Below are 20567 nucleotides of genomic sequence, written 5' to 3'. Positions count from 1 at the left end.
GAAGAATCACATAAGCTGGAGACTAGGTTTGCCAGTAAAGTCTAATACTGACGTCACCATCCCTAGATAAACCTTCAAACTCAGCTAATCTCACTCTATTTTTTTTTAGCTTGGCATAATGGGAAAGTCTCAAGGTAAGGGGACTCCCACGGGTTATTTTTGATTTATGATGTATCATATTCTGTGATGCTGTTTAATGCGGATATATAGATTTGTAAGTTTTAGAAAGAATCATGTTCCACAATTTGCTTTGAATCTTATTTCTGACTAACTCTATTTAGGAGTTTCATTTTTTTTCTCGGAGACACTCAGCAGTTGCAGGTGTCTCTCTGGACCAGGACATTTTGAATGGGCATTGCGGCCGCAGGATAACTTTTTTTATCAGTCCCTCCAAAATGTTCTGGCCTGGCTACTAGATGTTTCTGGGCCTTTTCTTCTAATTACTATAAATGTGTTTGTCTATCTCCTCTCACTGTAGTTTCTGTGGAACTGTGATTTAAATTGCTTGTGTATGACTGGTTGCACTTTTTCAGCTAGGTTGTACTTTAAATATGCATCTCTGGACATCTGCTCAGAGTTGTTGCAGGTTTCTACCCCTTCCCTCAATGTATTAGGAGAGACTTGTGTTAATGCTTTTGTTTTTTCTCTTTCCTCTTCCCTGAAAAGACTGGGGGCAATGAGGAGAGTGTCAGGAAACAGAAACAAAAGAAGATCCCAGCTATATGTTGTTTGTCTGTTTGTGTATGTGTCTGTGCACAGAGAGTATCCAAATATTTTTTTTAGAGTTAGGAATAAACCTCTTAATTTAATTGATCGTTTTTTTCTACAGTCAGAAAAGTCAAAAGCTAAATTATTGTTGGAGTCTAAGGTATGCGGACTGTGGTTATGTAAATGTGCATGTGTTGTCTTTCTTTGTCTACTATAGGAGAGGGTTTGTAAATTGTCTTGAGGCAAGGCAGGTGAGATTGAATGTGTAATTGGTTTTCACCTCATATAATGAATGACCCATGCACAAAGTTGCTGGCCATTGTGATGTTTTGAATTTAGTGTTTTGCATAGGAAACAATTTATTTCAGGTGAACCAGATGTAACATGTCTTAAAATTTGTAATTTAAAGTTGGTTATAAAAAATTAACATACGGAAAGGCATGTTCCATCTGAAGTTTTTTGTTTTTTTATGTGGGTTTTTTTTTTTTTTGTCAGGTATTTTTGCATATACCTGAGAATTCAAAGCACACAACAGTTTTGCTGTCAATGGGTGAATTAGGTTTGTAAATCTTCCAGTAGGAATTAAGTTGCTGTGAATGAAATGTAATCATTTTAACTTGAGCTTGCACTCATGCCGATATGAATGTAATGTAGAGATTGTGTCCAAAATCATCTTGCTCAAATTACTAGAAGTTATGCTCATGCCAGGTTTTCTGTTCATATTGCCAAGAATAATGCAAACAATTGTGTGAATGTTTGGGTACGTGTATAATATTAATGGTGATGAGTCCCTTAAGCAAAGTGACATACTTATATTTTTTCACTTGTAATTGTGTAAAATTCTAACAAATGCTTTTACAGCAATTTCTTTGTTGGTTTCTGGTCTGTCTCTGGTTACAATCTGAGGGGTGTGGGAAACAAACCCTGGTGTTGTGCATTTGGGGAGGGTTTTGAACAGCAGACGTTGACCCCCTGTACCACCTACTGTGCACGGGGTGAGATGGGGGGCCAACTAAACCTGCAAGTGGCTGAATCACACAGCCTCATAACCGGGCCCACATCAGTGTTCTAACATGCCTGGAGAGGGTGGAGACAAATATGTCATGTAAAATACTTATTGGTTGATTTGATTGTAATTGTCTCCATATGTCTGTTTGTATTGATACTGTGCTGTATAAAGCAAGGTCAGAGAAATGTGTTTAAGTGTCAGAACTCTATAGTACTAGGATTTACAGACAGTATGATGTTAGTAAAAGAAATTTGAATAGAGAGAGTAACCTTTGTCAAAAATATTGTTACATAGCTACGCATGTGGTAAATAGGTTGCACACACCCACTAAGCTGTTTAACTTCTTATTACCATTGAGGACCTCTACATAACTGCTTTGATTGAGACTGAGCTATCAATTACTTGGCTCATGCAGTTTGACAAACCTTGAACTCTTGTCTGATTCATCTTTACTAATTTGCCTGCACAAGTGTTCTTTATTACCTGTTCACTTGGAGACCTGCCTGTGATATCACCTGATTATGGAATACTTTGGGGATCATCTGATATGATTCTCCTGCACTGATGCAGCCCTAGAAGGATGACCCTCTGCTGTAAGGATGAGCCCTTCCTGCACCTGCCCTCCTCCTGTGTTGGTGATGGCTGCTTCAAGCCTTTCTTTTGTGTCATCCTTTGGGAAGAACTCCGCCTCTGCTGTTGCAACTGTGAGGTTTCTCAACTGGGATGAGAAGTTGAGTCTGCCCTTCCCTGCCTTCTACAACCTGGCTGCAATTGCTACATCCTTGTTATAAATCTGTTTCCATTTCTTTTGTGGGTGCCCAATGCCATACAATGAAACTGCTAACAAAAAGGCACTGGGTGTAGCCACGGTGATTACACGGCCAGCTCTCAGCCGCCACTGTCTGTTTGCCCCGAGACAGTGAGAGCTTGGCAGAAAAACATCTGCATTCATCATGAGGGCTTGTGGTGATGAATTCACCGTCCTCCTTCACCCTTCAAATGAACAATATTCTACTCTGCAATAATGAACTGACATTTCCTGGACCCACTCGAGGATCATTTTTTTTTCCAAAATGCATTAAGGAGTTCTAACCTTATGGGTGAGGTGTGGCTTTAGGCAACCTGTTACAGTTTACCACATTCAGTTTTCCATTAAGTTATGCAGGGCTAGATTAGGATGATATACTAGCAAAGCTAACTACTGTTAATTCATCGTGTAGTTGTGTAACCCTTTAAACTGTATATTGTATTTGTGTACCAATGACAACACTAACTCATTGATCTCTAACATACATAGAGCTGTGCATAGTATCTAAGTGATCCCGCCCTTTCCTTTAGAAAAGGTTGGGATCAAAGGTTGGGTTGAAAGGTTGTAATAATGTGCTGCTTAAATCACCCCGATATTAAAATATATACAGCACATCACAATTTCTTAAAAAATGACATCATTGCTTCAGCAGCACATTCCTCCAGACAGTGCTTTACAGATACATTAATAATTAACACTCTAGAAGTTCCAGGCACCTGAATACAAAACCTGTATTTCAATACCCAGTTGGTATATTACCATACAAGCCACTGTGACAGAGATCTGAAGACTCAGACCTATTCATGCATTGTTGCTAAAAAACCTGGTCTATTGAGAAATTAACACATGTAACAAAGTCTACCTCTGCCAGTTGTTTACAGAATAACAAATCCTATTGTCTCTGCTGTCTGTACCATGTCTATGCTATTGTTTCAAATATTTTCTATGTGCACTCCGGTCTAATCTGGTTTTTTCCCTAACATCAGGGTGTATATAAGATTGACCTGTAAATAAAGATTTCAGATGCTGTTCCACCAATTTAAGTGTTTGTGGTTCTGTATCTCCCAGCTGGAAGAGAGGGTATTCACTTGGATTGGGGGAGAACTTTAACCTGGGTTGCAGATTATTCTGCTAAGTCATCTTGTAGCTGCCTCCGCTGAAATTGAGCTAACATTTACATAGGATGCTAAGTGTCATACTTTCATCATACTGTATGCCTCCTTGTATGGTCGCACCGTAACATTACCACACAATGCAGCTTTCTTGCACTGTGCAACACAACGTGCACAGTGTGAAAGAAGCAGTGTTGTAAAGAGTTAGAACCTGTTTTAAATATGTCTGTTATTTATCCTCATTAATTCCGGTTTAACGGGAAAGCAGGGAAAGATAGACAGCAGTCAACAAAACACTATTAGAATCCATGACAAGTTATATTTGCTGTTGCTCATTTCCCTTCAAGAGGGCCACCAGGTTTCTAATTAAAACACACAGGGCCCCATGGAGAGGGACTCAAAATGACCAGCACTATATCTCTGGAGCAATTATCCAGGCAACAAGCTCAAATTAATCTCATAATCCCCAACAGGAGTAATTGTTTATACATACTGAGAATTCGATGTCTTATTAATCATGGTCTGTTAATCTGTCTACAGCAGATATTCATAGGAGCGGTTAATAGTAACTTAAACAGATGTGAAAGAATCATCTCCATAAAATTCCCTCTAATTAGTTCCTGTTCTCAGAGCAGGCCTTTTACTGATAATTTGTGTGTACAGATGGAAAGTTATATCCTTGACTGAAACCTCAAACACCAGAATCTATAAAACTGACAGAAGGTAAACATCAGGTCAGCTATATCTGCAAATGATGTAAGATTTGTATTTTACCATGATCGATTTCACACTATAGCGTTGGTATATCCACCAGAGCACAAGGGCAACAATACTCTGGGCCTGATCTACAAAACATGCAATGAACAGCAAATCTATGGCATGAGCAGATGGAAAAATAAATGGTTTGTCCTATGTATCAAAAAAGTGCCTGTGCGCATGGGCATGCATTTCTGACCCAATCATTCAGCACTATGGCCTTCTGAGTCACAGACTGCCATGATAGCAGGCAAATAGCAGGCAATGCTGCTTTGTTACCATGTAACAGGGGCATAACTAGGGGCATAACTAGAGGGGAGCAGCACTTGCAAACTCAAGGGGGCCCAAAGCTGTGGCTGTCGCCCCCCCCCCCCCCAACCTTTCCTTCCTTGAACACTAGACTACATTTCAGATCAGTTTTTGTGGCTACACTTGTTATGGGTGTGAAGATCATGATGGGGGGGGGGGGGGGGGTGTCCCATCAACTGTAGTTACGCCACTGCCATGTATTATATATGGAGAAGATTTTAGTTTACATGAGGCTGCAGCTTTTTAATAGTAATAATCAAATGTGAAATAATTATGTTATAACGTAATTCAACTGTCCCTTTTTGCAAACTTTTTCTTTGAAAAAAAGCAGAATAATTTTCCCATATTTCTTCTTGACTTAATAAAATGAAAAATAATATTTTAAAAAAGTTTGAAAACTTTGTTATTCATTTTGTACAGTGCATCTATGTGAATTGTGGCTCTACTCATATGTACTGTATCACTGAAAATCCATGCTCCAGTTTCAGGCAACCATGCATGGACACAAGTTCAGAAATGTGCTTGCCATGTACTGTATAACAGTAAATTGCCAAAGCTCACTTTAAAAAATAAATAAAAATAAAATAGAAAGCTGGCATACATTGATAATGGACATCCACTTGCTGTGGAACAGTGCAGGAACATAAGCAAGGTACTCCGCGCAGAGGAACAGTGGTGAAAAATAATGAATAAAATTGCTTATTTTTTTACAATATTAATTTATAAAGGATTTGTCAGTGTTTGCCTATTGTAAAACCTTTCCTCTCCCCGATTTACATTTTAAAATTTATAACAGGTGGCAACATCTTTAGTACAGGCAGGTGGAACACTGTGCATAGAGTGCTCAATAACTGAGCATTCCACTGAGGGAAATATGGCTTGCTTGGCAGTTGAAAATAGCCCCCATTTCCCACAATGCAACAAAGTTACACAGCAAACTGTCAGGACCATGGTCTTGACATCACTCTGTGGGAGGAGTTTCACCACAAGGGGCTTGATTCACAAAAGCGTGCTAAGTGTTAGCACGACAGTGAAAAGCCCCTTAACACGTGCAAAGTGCCTTTGCACCTGCTAATATGCGTGCAAAAGTTTAGCGCTGCACTGTACACGTGAAACGTTGCACCATCCGCGTGCAAAATAGCCCGATAAGCGCACTTTGCACACGGACAGTGCAACGTTTCGCACACACCAAATAGCACGCAATCAGTAATAGTTTTGCCCGTGCAAACTACTTAGCACCCTAGTTTGCATATGTAAAGCTTTCGTGAATCAAGCCCAAAATCAGCAATACTGATTTATCCCTATTCCAGAAAAGGACACGATTTCTCGTTGGAAAGGGGTTATCAGCTACTGATTGGTGTGACGTTCAATCCTTTGTTAGGCTGGGTGCACACATAGCAGGAATGCTAGCGGTGCGTAAAACGCTGCGCTTTATATGCAGCAATGGGATGCAGAAAAAGAAGCGGAGACCTGCAATTTACAGTATGTGTTTCACAAATGCTGGTTTTGTTGCATATTATGCAGGATTGCTGCCAAAACGCACATAATGAAAGTCAATGGATTACGTTTTGTATGTTTTTTTTTTTTTTTTTTTTTTTAAATAATGATTTCTGAAGAATTTCCGCTTCCTGTTGCCTTACTAGTGATTTGCATAAATGTAAATTTAAAAACGCATACAAAATGCATATGCGAACCACAAATGTATTAAAATGCATGAAAAAACATGAAAAACACATCTGCGTTAAAAAAACCGCAAATGCATCAAAAAAACAGTACAAACGCACTACAAAATCACTCACACACCTGCATAAAACGCTCCTTTTTCACGCTATGTCATATGTGATCTCAGCCTCAAAGTTCCTCTTTAAATACCAGCAGTCTCTGCCCCCTTAAGGACCAGACACTGCTGGCACGGTAAAAGGCCGCCTCCCAACGAATCGCCACACATACCCGCCACTCATGACAGTGCTCCATCACTGCAGGCTCCTCTCTCTGATGTCTCTATGACGGCAGAGTGCCGACAGCCGGTCAGGAGCCGCTTTCATTGGCTCCTGACACTGTCCATCAATGGGAGCCAGAGCTCTGCCAGCGAACTGCGGCGGGTTCAGAGCGCCGAGATCGGCGGTAATGGCGGGGACGCGTCATTCAGCGGGATGTTGAATTTCACCAGATGTGGCCATCAAAAGAGCCACATCTGGTGAAAAACATGCACTGAAATGCTTATAGGCTTGAAGGAGTGTTTATTTATCTTTGTATGTGTCAGAGTGATGAAACTAAATATTTTGAATTAAAAAAATGTTTGGTTTGGGTCTGCTTTAAGAGAGGTGGATAACAATTCCAGTAGTAATTAAAGGCTCACTACAGTCCAGTGGCGTCCCTACCATAGTGCGCAGGGGGGCGGGGCGCACCGGGTGTCAGACACCCAGGGGGGTGTCACCACGACCCCCCACAGCAGCACAGCAGGAGGGAGAAGCAGGGCTAGAAGGAGGGGCAGTGGGGGCAGCGGTGGGGAGGGGGGAAATTTCCCCCCTCCCTCACCTGGGACCCCTCCTTCTGCCTCTCTCCCCCTCCAGAATAGCGGCGACAAGTGCGGGGCGGCCGGAGGCGTATGAACAATTACTCACCTGATTTCCGCGTTCCAAGCGTGGAGCGCAGCGTCATGACGTCACAGGTCTCCGTCTTCAATGCCGCCCACTGTGCTTCCTGATTAGCGGAAGCACAGTGGGCGGCATTGGAGGCGGAGACCTGTAACGTCATGACGCTGGGAACGCGGAGATTAGGTGAGTAATTGTCTATACGCCTCCGGCCGCCCCGCACTTGTCGCAGCTATTCTGGAGGGGGAGAGAGAGGCAGAAGGAGGGGTCCCAGGTGAGGGAGGGGGGATATTTCCCCCCTCCCCACCGCTGCCCCCACTGCCCCTTCTTCTAGCGCTGCTTCCCCCCCTCCTGGGCATCTTTACTGGGGGGGGGGAACTGTACTAGCTATACTGGGGGCAGCTATACTGGGGGCAGCTATACTGGGGGCAACTAAACTAGCTATACTGGGGGCAACTACCAGCTATACTGGGGGCAACTACCAGCTATACTGGGGGCAACTAAACTAGCTATACTGGGGGCAACTATACCAGCTATACTGGGGGCAACTATACTGGGGGCAACTAAACTAGCTATACTGGGGGCAACTATACCAGCTATAGTGGGGGCAACTATACTAGCTATACTGGGGGCAGCTATACTGGGGGCAACTAAACTAGCTATACTGGGGGGCAACTATACCAGCTATACAGGGGGCAACTATACCAGCTATACTGGGGGCAACTATACTAGCTATACTGGGGGCAACTATACCAGCTATACTGGGGGCAACTATACCAGCTATACTGGGGGCAACTATACCAGCTATACTGGGGGCAACTATACTGGGGGCAACTAAACTAGCTATACTGGGGGCAGGTATACTAGCTATACTGGGGGCAGCTATACTGGGGGCAACTAAACTAGCTATACTGGGGGCAACTAAACTAGCTATACTGGGGGCAACTAAACCAGCTATACTGGGGGCAACTAAACCAGCTATACTGGGGGCAACTAAACCAGCTATACTGGGGGCAACTAAACCAGCTATACTGGGGGCAACTAAACCAGCTATACTGGGGGCAACTAAACCAGCTATACTGGAGGCAACTATACTAACTTCATTGGGGGCAACTAGTTTCACTGGGGGCAACTATACTAGCTTCACTGGGGGCAGCTATACTGGGGGAAACTACTAGCTATACTGGGGCAACTATACTAGCTAATACTTTAAATTACAGTTAGCTCCGCCCTCATCCGGTCACGACCACGCCCATTTTTACCGCGAAGCACGCCGCAGGTTGTGGCCACGCCCATTTTTTTTTTTGGGGGGGGGGGGTCTTTTAATACCCAGCACCGGGTGCCAAATGCCCTAGGTACGCCACTGCTACAGTCAAAATGTTATTTTTGCTACACCCTATACCAGGGATCAGGAACCTTTTTGGGCTGATAGAGCCACAAATGCCACATATTTTAAAATGCAATTCTGTGAGAGCCATACCATATGTTTCAAACTGGGACAATGCACATGCGCAGCAGAGGACCATGTTGCCCTGTTACCATGGTGATGTGTATACAGTTGATCCACCGGGCAGCGGAAGTGTCAGACACGTCTTCAGCTTCTCTTGGGTTTCAGCAACAGCAGCAATTTCCCTGAGAGCCAGACTGGAGAAATACCGACTAAGGCCTAGTGCACACCAGAGCGGTTCTGCTGCGGTTTGCAATCCGCTTGCGGCTGCGGATACGCTTGGTCAATGTATCTCAATGGGCTGGTGCACACCAGAGCGGGAGGCGTTTTGCAGAAACGCATACTCCCAGGCTGCGGCAGATTTTGGATTGCTGAGGCGTTTCTGCCTCAATGTTAAGTATAGGAAAACCGCTCTGAAAAATGGCACTTCAGAGTGGTTTGCCAGGCGGTTTTTGTTACAGTAGCTGTTCAGTAACAGTTTTACTGTAACAATACATGAAATCTACTACACCAAAAACGCTTCACAAAACCGCAAAATGCTAGCTGAAACGATACAGAAAAATAAGATAAAGCGTTTCAAAATCTGCTAACATTTTGCGGATCTGCTAGCGGTTTTTGGTGTGCACCAGGCCTAACAGCTTGTACAATTAGCTAGCTGACTTGGAGGTTGATTCACTCTGTAGGACGAGGTTCCCGCACTTTGGCCCAATAAGCTGCCTGTCTTACAAAATCACTGGACCTGGCAGGGTCCAGAGTGGGACAACTGGAGCAGCTGTTACTTTTTTTTGGGGGGGGGGGGGGGGGGAGGGAGCATGAGTAAGTTAGTAGTGCATGCTACAGCAGTAGTATGCCTACTTAGAAAATGTTATTTGCGCTGCCACACTAAGATGTGCTGCTTGAGCAGTGTAGCTTAGTGAATCAACCCCTACTGATTTGTATATGAGCCAGATGTGGCCATCAAAAGAGCCACATCTGGCTCCCGAGCCATAGGTTCCCTAACCCTGCCCTATACTGTACATGCAAATGTGACACATACAATGAAGTATACACTACATAAGAAGTATGCTTTATGGCAACTGTACACAGGCATGTCATCCGTCACTGCACAGCATGTCTCATTATTTCAGTGGACTCAATCGCATTTCACAGCTAAATACGCCAATGTGATCGTCCCATTACAATATAACTGCATTGTATTTGCTATGCATTTATGTGGCCCAACGCAATCATAACAGAATAGGATCAACCAGAAAATGAAGAATGGCACTTAAACTCTTTAACCAGTTGAGGACTGCAGGGCTAAACCCCCCTAGTGACCAGGCCATTTTTAGCAAAATTGGCCACTGCAGCTTTAAGGCCAAGCTGCAGGGCCGCACAACTCAGCACACAAGTGATTCCCCCCCCCCCCCTTTTCTCCCCACCAACAGAGCTCTCTGTTGGTGGGATCTGATTGCTCCCCCCATGTTTATTTTTCTTTAAATAAATATTATTGTTGTTTTTTTTTCTAAAAACCCGTTTCTTTAAATGTATTCCCTCCCTCCCTCCCTCCCCACAGCCGGCCAATTACGGCGATCGGCTGTCATAGGCTTCTGCCTATGAGAGCCGATCGCTCTCTTGTCCCCCATGGGGACAGCAGTGTCACACGGCTGTCCCCAGTGCAGCGCTGCTGCTCATCGCAGCGATGCACCAAGTAAATAGACGGCGTGATCGCCATCTAACAGTCTCCCCAGCGGCAATAGCCGCTCGGAGACTGAAGGCGGGGCGGAGCTCCGCCCTCCGTGCATGAGATGCGCGCGCACCATGCGCGCGATCTCATGCAAAATAGAGCCACGGGACTTTACGCCAATTGGCGTTAGGCGGTCCTGGGGCTGCCGCCGCGGCCACGCCTACTGGTGTGACGCGGGCGGCAGAAGGTTAAACTCTATTCTACTACCTATCACGGTTAAAATGATACCACATATGTCTCTTGTAGTGGTGCTAAAACTTTCCCAAGTTTGATCATAATTCTGAAAATGACTATTTTTGATGGAGTTAGTCCCTACCTATTTTGCATGTAACGTGGGTCACAGCTTTTAGACTCATCAAAATAAATTCTACAACTAGTCATGGTTAAAATTATACCACACATGCCTCATTGAGGTCTCGTTTCCACTATTGCGGTGCGGAATCACCTGGATTTCACCGCTGATGAAATCGCATGTGGATGCGATTCCCCATGCGTTTTTTTGCCGCGAATTCGCATGCGAATTTGCATAGGTGAGGGTATATGTGATTTTAAACATGTCACTGCCTGTGTGAATTTACATTGGTACCTATGCAAATTTGCATGCAAATTCGCTACAAAAAACGCATGGGGAAACCGCATGCGATTTCCCTATTAAATACATTGCATGCGATTCGCATGCATTCCACTCGCAGGCGAATTCTGCGGCTCTTTTGTGCGTTTTTTCACAGCTGAAAAAAAAAAACCGCACCTCAACAACGCTACAGTGGAAACAGGCCCATCCACTTGGACGCATGCGGATTCGTGATAGTGGAAACGAGCCCTTAGTAACAAACTGGTGGTGCACCCTCCACAACAACACTGGACAAATATATTCGTCCAGTTGTCTTTAAGTGGTTAAAGGGAACCTAAACTGAGAAGGATATGGATTTTTCCTTTTAAAATAATACCAGTTGCCTGAATCGCCTGCTGATCCTGTGTCTCTAATACTTTTAGCCACAGCCCCTGAACAAGCATGCAGATCAGGTGCTCTGACTGAAGTCAGACTGGATTAGCTGCATGCTTGTTTCAGGTGTGTGATTCAGCCACTACTACAGCCAAAGAGATCAGCAGGACTGACAAGCAACTGGCATTGTTTAAAGGGAAACATCCATATCCCTCTCAGTTTAGGTTTCCTTTAAAGTGTACCTGAAGCCAAGGGAGAAAAGGATTTTTACTTACTTGAGGCTTCTTCAAGCCCCCTGTCATAAATGTGCTCCATCGTTGACCTCCTGGTGCCACTAACAGCCCAGTAAAGGGCAGATACAGTCTCAACGAACCACGTAGATGCAGAACACTCCCGGGAACGGGACTGTGATAGGTTGGTGCATACATCCAGAATTGCACATGTGCAGAGTAGTCCCTGACCCAGTTGGGTCGCAGACTTCACAGAAGCACAGCAGAAGGGACTGGGATGACAGTGAGGGAGCCAACTGACTATAGGGGGCTCGAGAATGCCCCAGGTAAGTAAAAATCCTTACCTTCCATTCGCCTCAGATTTACTTAGGGACAGTTTGAGCCCAAAGATGCTCTCCTGGTATTCTAACATGCAAATCACAGCATGTTTGTTCCCAAAGTTGGGTAATATGCAAGAGAGGAAGGCGAGGACTGGGACCTTTTGGGCTGGGAAAAACAAACTAGAGGCCCATTTTCACGGCAGCCTCAGCCCAAATGACATTACACACGTGCCCCATGTGCTATATGCCAGTAGTCACGTGGGAAATACAGCAAGGACACTCGAGGGACAGCGTGACAGGTAAAATATAATGCACTGGCACCGGGGGGGCGCTTATAATACATTTTGAGTTACAACGGCTCAAGTTTCCATCTCTCACACAAGTACTGCCAGCAGCCCTCCTGGAGCCCAGGGACTGTCTGCCAGCAGCCCTTCTGGAGCCCAGGGACTGTCTGCCAGCAGCCCTCCTGGAGCCCAGGGACTGTCTGCCAGCAGCCCTCCTGGAGCCCAGGGACTGTCTGCCAGCAGCCCTCCTGGAGCCCAGGGACTGTCTGCCAGCAGCCCTCCTGGAGCCCAGGGACTGTCTGCCAGCAGCCCTCCTGGAGCCCAGGGACTGTATGCCAGCAGCCCTCCTGGAGCCCAGGGACTGTATGCCAGCAGCCCTCCTGGAGCCCAGGGACTGTATGCCAGCAGCCTTCCTGGAGCCTAGGGACTGTCGAAAATTTTTCAACACCTGTAGCTGTGCACATGCAGTTAACAATAGTGAGAGACCAGAGATTTTTTTTCCCACGGACCTTGCAGGCAAGCCTCTGCTCTGCATCAAGCTGTGTAGATTTACCAGCTTGCCCGCCCTCTAACTGCTCTGTAATTGGGTGTTTATTTCTCTCAGCCAGCCTACTGGTTCAAGTTGCCTCATTAAAACCTGAATGCACCAGGCACTGTACCAGCCCTAAATTCTTAAATGAGAGGCAGCCTCAGTCCTCCCCCAAAGAGAGGTTAGAACAGGAATAAAAAAAAAAAAAAAAAAAAAAAATTCAAATGCAGGGGAGCCTGGGAATGATAAAAGCCCCAACTTCTTTCCATCCCTCCTTCCAACACAGGCACCATTCCCTCCAGATTTGTGGCCACTTTTTATGTAGGAGTCATGGTGGCAACACTTTCATGATTTCTAGCAGCTGGGCCTCCTGGTCGTGGCGGTTACCATGGGAGAAGGAGCTGTGACCCTAGGAGAGACACAATGGCCATATGCAATTCACTTTTTCACCTGAGTTTTCTCCTAGGTGATAGTTTTAAACAGTAAAATACCTTTTAAGCCACCAGCAAGCAAAAAAAATACTGATATTAAATTTTAATAGTACTTTCTCACCTACTTTTTGGTACTTTTTTAGTTGAAAAGTGCTGGAAAGTTATTTTAAATTGAAGATGAAAAATTATCTCCTAGGAGAAAACTCAGGTGAAAAGGGGAATTGCATATGGCCCCTTGTTTTGCTGAGGTAGGAGAAATTATTTGTAGTTTTGCCCCTGGAAAGGTGTGCTTTAACCTCCCTGGCGTTCTATTAAGATCGCCAGGGCGGCTGCGGGAGGGGTTTTTTTTAATTAAAAAAAAAAAAAAAAACTCTATTACATGCAGCCAACTGAAAGTTGGCTGCATGAAAGCCCACTAGAGGGCGCTCCCGATGCGTACTTCAAAATCCTATGGCAAATTTTAACCAACCCCTCCTGCATCAAACACTGACCTAGAACTCCTTTTCAGCCGTGCTTCCCCACCCTTTAAACTTTTACCTAGCTTTAACCATTTCCTGCCAAATGCCTCCCTTTAACATTTTTTACTTTTTATCTACGCCTACCCAAAACTTAACCTTCCAGATTATGCCAAACCCTAGCCTATTTCTTAAAACTTCTTTACACCAAAAATGTATCTACATTTTCCCCCAACCATAACCTTTTCCTAAAACTATATGGACAGCCGCCCCGATCCAGCCCTTAGCGCTGGCCGGAACTGTTTGGGGGGACCTAGCTGGGCTCGGGCGGCTGGGGGGACCCTATTTTGCCGCTGCACGCAGCGGATCGCCGCGCTGCGGCGGCGATCAGGTAGCACACGCGGCTGGCAAAGTGCCGGCTACGTGTGCACCTTTTTATTTGAATAAAATCGGCACCCTCCAGCGGTAATGGGCGAGCTGAACTCGTCCAGACCGCTAAGGAGGTTAAACATTTACCTTTTTATTCCCTATCCATATAGTTTTAGGAAAAGGTTATGGATGGGGGAAAATGTAGATACATTTTTGGTGTAAAGAAGTTTTAAGAAATGGGCTAGGGTTTGGCATAATCTGGAGGTTAAGTTTTGGGTAGGCGTAGATTTAGGCTTCTTGCACACCAAGACGTTGCGTTAGGTGCCACGTTAAGGTCGCATAACGTGCACCTAACACAACGTATGGTGCTGCAAGAGCCGACGGTAGAGTGAGCCACGTTAGGCGGCTCGATTCCTATAATGTCTCCCAGAGTGGCGCTGATTGGCCGGCGGGACCACGTGATGCGGAGCGAGACACTCCGCATCACGTGGTCCCGCCGGCCAATCAGCGCCCGCCAGTGCAGTGAATATTAAGTAGCCATGTGCGCGGCTACTGTAGCTGGCTCTCCCCGCCTCCTCTCCGCCCCCCACTGCGCATGTGCAAACAGTCTAACGTGGCTATAGCCGCTCCAACGCCGTAGCATGCTGCACTTTGCGGAGAACGTGCAGCGTTACATGTAACGCAACGTGGGCTGTGTGAACAGCCCACTTGTGTTACATTGCTGTGCGTTGGGGGAGCGTTACAGGCGCACTAACGTGCGCCTGTAACGTCTTGGTGTGTAAGCAGCCAAAAAGTAAAAAATGTTAAAGGGAGGCATTTGGCAGGAAATGGTTAAAGCTAGGTAAAAGTTTAAAGGGTGGGGAGGCACGGCTGAAAAGGAGTTTTAGGTCAGTGTTTGAAGCAGGAGGGGTTGGTTAAAATTTGCCATAGGATTTTGGGGTAGTTTAGAGGAGACATATGAACCCTAAAAATTAAGACAGATAATTCCGTTAACCTGAATTTTTAAATCTAGTTAGAGTGGATAATGAGGCCCCGTTTCCACTATCACGAATCCGCATGCGTCTTGCGTATGCGGATTCGCACAGACAATATAAGTGAATGGGCCCGTTTCCACTTATGCGTCTGCGGGAGCGTTTTATTGTGCAGAGAAAATCTGCACGGAACACCCTGCAGAATTTGCCTGCGTGTGGAATGCAGGCGAATCGCACACAATGTATTTAATAGGGAAATCGCATGCGTTTTCCCCATGCGTTTTTTGCTGCGAATTCGCATAGGTACCAATGTAAATTCACACAGGCAGTGACATGGTTAAAATCGCATATACCCTCACCTATGCGAATTCGCGGCAAAAAACGCATGCGGAATCGCATCCGCATGCGATTTCATCAGCGGTGGAATCCAGGCGATTCCGCACCGCAATAGTGGAAACGAGCCCTAAGAGATATGGAGGGAACCATCTTTATCCTGCATTGACTTAACCATGTGCAAGATACTGGGATGTGTTGCAGTTTGTTTTCTGCCATGCTTTTAGCCCAGCATTTAACCATACCCTTTCAATATTATGCACAACTATTAGTGGTTGTAGTAGGGTTTTACATTTTAGACCCATATTCTTTTCATATTTTTACATGGTTCTAAGCAGATATTTACTTTACTACTACCAGTGTTGGTGCTCTATAGTAAAGATTTATGAAGATGTACAGTTTAACTCGCTGTGTACACTCTACTTGTGGAGTTTCGAGGCAGAGATAAAGCTTTATTATCTGAAGCATGTAGTATTTTCAAAGATTACAGAAAGAAAACAACAATTGACAAAAAGTAACCACTTCACCTCCAAGGATTTTTTTCCTTAAAATACAGAGCAATTTTCACCTTTCAGTGCTGCGTCCATTCATTTGCCAAGAACTTTATCAGTACTTATTACACTAAAATGATCTGTACATTGTGTTTCTCGCCACCAATTAGATTTTCTTTCGGTGGTACTTTTTGCTAAGTATTATTTTATTCTAAATGCATTTTAATGGGAATAATAAGAAAAAAAAATGGAAAAAAAATTATTTCTTCTCAGTTTTTAGCCATTATAGTTTTAAAATTAAACGTTCTACTGTGGATAAATGCCACACATTTTATTTGCCCATTTGGCCCGGTTATTCCAAGTTTAAAATATTTCTCTAGTACAAAGTATAGTGCCAATATTTTATTTGGAAATAAAGGTGCATTTTTTTCAGTTTTGCGTCCATCACTAATTACAAGCCCATAATTTAAAAAGTAACAGTAATATACCCTCCTGACATACATATTAAAAAAAAACCCATATAGTCTCTAAGATAACTATGTGTTTTTTAATTGTGTATTCTTTATTTATTTTTATTTTTTTTTACAAAAATTGTATTTGAGTAACTATTGGGGAGTGTGGGAGGTAAGGGGTGAATTTTAAAAAGAGTACCCGAGGCGGGGTTTTTTTTTTCACATTATAGGACATTATAGGCCTCTGTGTCCTAATGCCGCTGTAAGTCCCCCCTGGGCTCTGCTGTCCCCCCAAAAAAACTAGCGACAAGCTGCTGGTCGCTAGCCTCATGCTTATCTTTCATAAATCAATCAGTCTGCTCCCCCACCTCCTGCAGTGCCTGGCTCCTCCGCCTGCATCACTTCACTCCCTGCCTCCGCTGGTATACTCCAATCGGTTTCTAAGCCGTGAACCTGGAAGTACCTCTGGGTTGCTGCATCTTGGATTTCCTCTGCCGGTGAATGGAGGATACACCGGATGCGGAAGGATGAATGGGGACAACAAGTATGTGCATGTGTAATTTTACTCTTTGGCCACAAGATGTCCTCGTGCATAACTTTCCTGTGCGTACTATTAGTATGCAAACAGGAATTAATGCATGGACGTGTAAGTGTCGGCTTTTGTGAATGACCCGGCATGTCATTAATGCCAGCGATCATCCACATGGGGACTTAGATCAAAGAATGGGAACTGCGTTCCCATACATTGATCTCCCCTCTGACGATCAGCAGCGAAAACAAGCGGGGGAGTGTACAACAGCAAGGAGTGTAGTACCTACATTCCTGCGAGGTGAAGAGGGATTTTGGAAGACCATAGATACTCGTCCCGGGGGAGGGCAAGTGGTTAAAAATACAGTTTATTATTTTGAAAAAATAAAAAATTCATGGACCTGAATACAAAGGTCCATTCCAACTATTTTTCTCATAGCTCAAGTCCAAAATATTATGCACCGTTATAACGGTGCTGTACATTCTATACACAAGAGTAACTTTGTATGTATGAGACGTTTGTAATTCAAGTGCTTGTAAGTAGGGGACTAGCTGTATTGAAGGCAGGGGATCAGAACAACAACCAGACAAGTAATTTCTAAAAGGAAAGTATCCCCAATAAACTCACTTTAGGTTTCCTTTGTAAAGTAACAGCAAAAAAAGTTTATTTATGATTTGCCAAGTGAATTAACCTTCACCAGCCAGATTTCACATTTTACTGGTTTATATGTATTACTAAGGTTTTAGCATACTTACAACAAACAAAAGGAGGCTCTGATCAATAGTGCATTGTACTATCCATTTTTATCTCTCATACAAGCTTATCTCCACAATTTTTACATTATGCAAATGAGCCACAGAAGATCTATGCTTGTAGGTAGTGTTGGTGTTTGAATTTGGCAAAACAAATTTGGAACACCCGAAAATTGCCTAACACCACACTGCAGCACCATTTCAGTGTGAACAAATGGAGAGAGATATGGCAGTTCACTTACATGCGCATTTAATGCGACTCCAATGCTTCCTCCTTCCAAAGACGAAAATAGGAATCATCAAAGGGAGAAGCATCAGTGTAATTTGAAACACATTGTGAAGTACAGGTAAGTGAAGTTCCCCTGACCCTGTCCCATTCTTCATACTAAAATGGCGCTTAAGTGTGCTGTTCAGCACAAGTCAAGCGTTCCGAATTCGATATGCCACATTTGAACACCAACATCAGCATTTTAACGCTGATATGTATAGATTTCACCAAACACGCCGCTCTGCATCCGCTGGAATTCACTCGCCCTGCCGTCTAAGATGGTAAAGCTCTGTGAGTAGGTCAGGAGCCGCTCTCATTGGCTCCTGACCGCATGATCACTGTGAGCCAAGACAGCATCAGGGGCCAATGAAAGCGGCTCTTGACTGGCTGACAGTGCTCTGCCGTCTTATAGAGGGGCCTGCAGTGATGGAAGAGCGTAGTGACCAGCGGGAGCGATGGGTATGTGCGGTAATTCGTCGGGAGGTGCCATTCTCTGGTACACCAGAGACTGCTGGTACACAATTGGTTAACCTCATTAAACAAGCTGGAAAAGAACACAATCACTAATGATTGGTAGCTGTACACTCATTGCTTAAAGGCATATTAAAACTTGAATTTGTTTTAGCAAGAAATAAGCAGCACGGTTGCTAAGTGGTTGCACTCCTGTCATGCAGCACTTAGCTTTCTTTCACACAAAACATACTAGCAGTGTAAAGAAAATTGCTGCCCAGGATTTGACACTGCATCCATCTGTCTGTCTAGTCCCCACCCTACTTAGGAACCTTTCAAACTAAAGCAGGTCTTACCTGCTAAAACACATTTTTCTGATAAACTATGTCCCTTGTGCAGAGCTGCCAGCAGTGGAAATGCTGAAGTGGGAGCACAGCAGACCACAGCATTCACAGCTATAGTGCCTGGCTAAGTAGTGGTCCATTACAAACCTTATGTATAAGTGAATACAATGCAGACCGCTGCTAAGCCGAAGCTTGAAACAGCTATCATAGCAGTAGTCTGCTGTGCTCCTGGCAAAGTACTTCCACTGCTGGAAAAACTACATTACAAAATATTTTACGAAAAATTGTTATTAAGGGCCCTTTCACACTGTGTCCATTACGTTGCATTGCAACAGAAATTATCATCGCAACGTGATGTAATGATATTCCTATGCGGCTTTACCAATGAGAGCGGTGCAGCGGATTCTGGCGCAGTAACCCAGCGCATTTACTGTTGCAATGATGCACATTTTTATTGCCTCTGTAGAAGCGCAATTTTGCGCGAAACTGCTGTCAGGTAACCAGCACCCACTGCAACTGTCACACCTCCATGCACCGGTATGCCCACTTCACTTGCCTAGCTGTTGCATGCACTTGTATATGGACTGTGCCTCACTTAATAAAGCTATTTGCAGTGCTGATACTTCCTCCTTTGTTTGATACACATTTTATTGCACTGTATGCTATATAATGAACGTGGCACAACTTTTCGGCCCCATTGAGATGGTATCAAGACACGGTACTCTACCATGGATAGTTTCTGAGAAGGAATTATGGCAGCAATTGTGTTGCCAGGATTTAGTTGGCCTTCATTGTCTATCATCTTACCCCTAGTCTGTGGTAGGGAGGGAAGTTAGATTGTGAGGTCCATCGGAGAAAAGTAATATAAAATAAAGTCATACATTTATTAATGCACTCTCGTAAAAAAAAAGTGTTGTATAAGTTGGGGGGGGGGGGGGGGGGGACAAATATATATATCCCAAAAACATACAGAGAAGTTAATTGGCTTCCCCCTAAATTGGCCCTAGACTACAATACATACACTACATGATACATACATACACATATGACTATAGTAGGGATTAGATTGTGAGCCCCTATGGAGGAACAGTTAGTGACAAATCAATATATACTCTGTACAGCGCTGCGTAAGATGTCGACGCTATATATATATATATATATATATATATATATATATATATATATATATATATATATATATATATATATATATATATATATATTTATTATGCACACACACACACACACACACACACACACACACAGTATTATATTGGTGATAAACAGGAAAAAAAATAAAAGTGTCTTAATATTTAAATGTAACATAAAACACACACTAAACAGCAGCTAGACATCTGAGTGCAATGACATAAAGAAGCCCAGACAAACAAGCAGTACAGAGCCCACGCACTGCTGACATACACCAGATCCGAGAGGAGAAAATAAGTGACAGGCACTGAAAGGAAACTTACCAGAGCAGATGTGTACGTCAGGTGAGATTTCGATCTGTTTCTCCAGTGCAGAGGCAGGTTTGAAAAGATCAGTTGCTATCTGAAATAGGAGGAAACCGCACGACAACTAGTATCACTCAAAGACGAAATAAATGTTTCAATTAGCAGCCAAGTGAACAGCTGCAAACAAGCGGAGACCTGGGCTGGCAGACACACAGGAGCTGGGTGCACGTCACAAGGACAGCTTGATGACTGAGTCAGAGGTGGGGAACTACACGTGCGTCTCATTACTTGCCGTCCCCGGGGACCCAAACAGCATATGTCAACTAGATGGAAATCCTAATGGCTGAACAATACTAGCTATTTAGGCATTGATATACCGTGTGGAGGAAGTAGATGGTCTCTCTGCTATAATTTACCTCTAATAGGTCAGGTGTGTGCCCAGACTAGTTATAATAGTTTGAACAAAATCTGTCATTCTTTCACAAAAATAAGA

General features: G+C 44.0%; 1 protein-coding gene across 1 annotated transcript in view; it reads right to left on the bottom strand.

The window, feature by feature from the left end:
* RPH3AL (rabphilin 3A like (without C2 domains)) overlaps positions 1-20156 on the bottom strand; it is a 372551-nt gene extending 352395 nt beyond the window's left edge. Inside the window, exon 1 of the mRNA XM_068268620.1 lies at positions 20093-20156. The gene's annotated coding sequence lies outside the window, so the exon portion shown is untranslated. The remainder of the gene's footprint in view (positions 1-20092) is intronic.
* Between the last annotated feature and the right edge of the window lie 411 nt (positions 20157-20567).

This window comes from Hyperolius riggenbachi, chromosome 2 (genome assembly GCF_040937935.1).
Source record: "Hyperolius riggenbachi isolate aHypRig1 chromosome 2, aHypRig1.pri, whole genome shotgun sequence".
NCBI classification, from domain to species: domain Eukaryota; kingdom Metazoa; phylum Chordata; class Amphibia; order Anura; family Hyperoliidae; genus Hyperolius; species Hyperolius riggenbachi.
Note: the sequence above shows the minus strand (reverse complement) of the source record. Positions and strands in the feature narration are given on the sequence as shown.